The sequence below is a fragment of the Siphateles boraxobius genome, unplaced genomic scaffold (genome assembly GCF_051911475.1).
Source record: "Siphateles boraxobius isolate OS27281-9 unplaced genomic scaffold, OSU_SipBor_1 33, whole genome shotgun sequence".
NCBI lineage: Eukaryota > Metazoa > Chordata > Actinopteri > Cypriniformes > Leuciscidae > Siphateles > Siphateles boraxobius.
The window spans coordinates 1,855,782-1,860,000 of NW_027508953.1; positions in this window are offsets into that span (position 1 = coordinate 1,855,782).

The window sequence follows — 4,219 nt, forward strand, 5'->3', positions numbered from 1 at the left end:
CTCATTAGACGTTTGCAAATTGCTGTCTGTCAAAAAAGAATTCTGAGAATGTTTTGGGGATCTTCCATAATAGCTTTCTGATGTTGTTTTGTCGCTGACGGAGATGACTGGAGGCTTAGAGGTGTGTGTGTGTGTGTGTGTGTGTGTGTGTGTGTGTGTGTGTGTGTGTGTGTGTGTGTGTGTGTGTGTGTGTGTGTGTGTGTGTGTGTGTGTGTGTGTGTGTGTGTGTGTGTGTGTGTGTGTGTGTGTGTGTGTGTGTCTGAAATGTGTTTACCACAGAGAAAGCTGGATTAGGATGAAAAGACTGAATGAACTGATTCCTGTACCAGCCCTTTGAAAATCCAGCTATTGCAGCATTGAAACTTCAACAAAGATTCAAGTAAAAAGTGGCTACACTAACAAAAAAGAAAGCTTCAAGCCCAGAAGTTTCCAAGAAACACAGCAGTAGTGCTTTATGAACTTCTTTACTTATAAGATTGATAATATTAGGGACAAAATTATAACTATGCAACCGTCTACTACAGCATCGCATCACGGAGTGCATTCTAGTCTCCCTGAGGTACAGCTAGTTCAAAAATTTTCAACCCTATTAGAAGAAAATAAACATAATCCTAGGTATTTATTTGAAAAAGTGGCTACACTAACGAAAAAGAAAGCTTCAAGCCCAGAAGTTTCCAAGAAACACCGCAGTAATGACTTTATGAACTTCTTCACTTATTAGATTGATAATATTAGGGACAAAATTATAACTATGCAACCGTCTACTACAGCATCGCATCATGGGGTGCATTATAGTCTCCCTGAGGTAAAATTTGATTCATTTTTTTGCCATAGGAGAGGAAGAATTTTGCAAACTCGTTAATTCATCTAAATCGACGACATGTATGTTAGACCCTATACCGACTAAACTATTGAAAGAGATGCTTCCAGAGGTCATAGATCCTCTTCTTAACATCATTAATTCGTCTTTGTCTCTAGGATACGTACCAAAAACCTTTAAGCTGGCTATGATTAAACCACTTGTTAAAAAAACGCAACTTGATCCTACAGAATTAGTCAATTACAGGCCGATCTCGAATCTACCTTTTCTGTCAAAGATACTAGAAAAGGCAGTATTCTCACAACTGTGTTCCTTTCTTAAAAGAAATGGTATCTGCGAGGATTTCCAGTCAGGATTTAGACCGCACCATAGCACTGAGACAGCTCTCATTAGAGTCACAAATGATTTGCTCTTATCATCCGATCATGGTTGTATCTCTCTATTAGTGTTACTTGATCTTAGTGCTGCATTTGACACTATTGACCACAACATTCTCTTAAATAGACTAAAAACCTATGTTGGCATTAGTGGAATTGCATTAGCATGGTTTAAATCATATTTATCTGACCGCTATCAGTTTGTAGCAGTAAATGAAGAGATGTCTTATCGATCACAAGTTCAGTATGGCGTACCACAAGGCTCAGTTCTCGGACCGCTGCTTTTCACTCTGTACATGCTACCTTTAGGAGATATCATTAGGAAACATGGAATTAGCTTTCACTGTTATGCTAATGATACTCAGCTCTATATTTCTTCCAAACCTAACGAAACTCACCAATTCACAAAATTATCCGAATGCATAGTTGATATAAAAAATTGGATGACTAGTAATTTCCTACTACTAAGTTCAGAAAAAACAGAGATTCTAATTATTGGACAAAAAACTTCCACACGTAATAACCTAGAATACTGTTTAACACTTGATGGCTGCTCTGTTAAGTCTTCGTCGTCAGTTAGGAACCTGGGTGTGCTCTTTGATACCAATCTTTCATTTGAAAGTCATGTGTATAGTGTCTGTAAAACCGCATTTTTCCATCTTAAAAATATATCTAAATTACGTCATATGCTCTCATTTACATATGCGGAACAACTAGTTAATGCGTTCATGACATCAAGGCTAGATTATTGTAATGCTCTACAGGGTGGTTGCCCTGCACGCTTAATAAACAAACTACAGCTAGTTCAAAACGCAGCCGCTAGAGTTCTTACCAGAACCAGGAAGTACGACCATATTAGCCCGGTTCTGTCAACACTGCATTGGCTCCCTATTAAACACCGTATAAATTTTAAAATATTGCTGATTACTTACAAAGCACTAAATGGTTTAGCTCCCCAGTACTTGAGCGAGCTCTTAACGCATTATAGTCCTTCACGTCTATTGCGATCTCAAAGTTCTTCTGGCCAGTTGATAATACCTAGAACATATAAATCGACTGCTGGTGGTAGATCCTTTTTCTATTTAGCACCAAAACTTTGGAACAATCTTCCTAACATTGTGCGGGAAGCAGACACAGTCTGTCAGTTCAAAGCTAGACTAAAAACACATCTCTTTGACCTAGCATTCACATAACACTCTATAGACTTCTATAATTCAATATTAGGCTGCTTAGATTAGGTCAGCCGGAACTGGGAACACTTCCCTTAAATCCTGATGTACTCGTTTCATCATAAGAAGAATGGCATCTACGCTAATTTTAGTGAATTTGTTTATCCCGAGGTTTTCCCACAGCCTGCTGGATCCAGGCCGTTTCCAGATCTGACGAAGGACTTTCACCTGGACCCGATGACAATGCAGTGCTGAAGTGCCAACTAGCCTCTCCCTATGGAGGATCCCTATACCACTTTACAGATAAAGCGTTGTGGATTTTTTTTTTTTTTGGTTCGCGTACCTACCCGAAGTGATAAGATAAAATAAAATTCTGCATCAAAATTTATAGACAAGACAAGTAGTTTGTTTAGGCATGGTTTGTAAGGAATTACAAATCTGCGCACATATATTCAAACGCACATAACTATAGAATCAATTCTTACTGCACATGTGAACGCCATCAGCGTCTATCACAGGTTCACGTTTAAAGTCTGTTTAGAGAGAACGGTGTCGTCTTAGCGGCCCCTAATTTAATAACAAACTATCATTTAGATGGAAGTGAATCAATCCAAACTAACTTTAGCTGGAAAAACCTTTTTCAAGAACCACTATAAAACTAAACCAATCTCTGTTACCTTAAATTATATGTTTATCTCTGTAAAGCTGCTTTGAAACAATCTACATTGTTAAAAACGCTATATAAATGAGGATGACTTGACTTGACTTGACTTAAAACAGTCATTTTAAATTGTACTAGTATTTCAAAATACAGTTTTTACTGTATTTTTGATAAAATATATGCAGCCTTGGTGAGCAGAAGATACTTCTTTCAAAAACTCAATGTAACCTCATAAGTGACTGATGTAAAAGTCTCTGCATGCCAAAAATATAACATTTACTCGCAATAGAGTTTAGTATAGTTAGTACGGGTTAATGGGTAATTGGTAATTCACTCAAAAATTGTAATTCTGTCATTAATTACTCACTCTCGTGTCTTTCCAAACCCGTAAGATTTACTTTCATCTTTGAAACACAAATGAAGATCTTTTTGATGAAATCTGAGAGCTTTCTGTCCCTCCATTGACAACTATGCAACTACCACTATGACGCTTCAAAAAGAGATCATAAAACTATCCATATTAATTGAGAGGTTTAGCGGTTTAGTTTAATAAATCATTAATTTAAATATTGAATATTTACCATCTTGGATAAATGTGCTAACTGCATTCTGGGCTTGTCTAATTGATTTAATGCTGCCTTAAAATTTGACCCAAACATGATAACAAGGTAGTTATCTTTTCTCAAATCCTTCATGTTATATGTTGCCATAAAATGCTCCCTATACTTTGGTTTTGCAACAGACCCAATGTGTCATACAGCACATCTGCCGTCACCTCTACACCTGGCGGAGAAGGATTAGTGGGTCAGCTCACCTGTATGAGTGCGATTTGCTCTCCATGAGCCATATAAAACATAATTAGAACTTTTATGAGTGTAAAAGACAACCTAGATAATTTAAAACACTGATCAGCACTCATTCAACAAGCAGAGATCCCATCACTCAACTCTCATATGACAATCTAGCTCTGAGAGGATGAGTGATGAGACTAAGCTGGAATTTGGTCCATGTTTGCGTCAATGTTTTGTGTTATTATATCATACGGCAGTGTGTGTGTGTGTGTGTGTGTGTGTGTAAGGTAGATGCATTGTTTGCATGTGTGTGTGTTTGTGTGTGTGTGAAGGTAGCTCAGGGCGGTGACCCCGGCAGCACGCAGAGACGTCAGAAGCCCGAGGAGTGTCCGCCCCTCCCA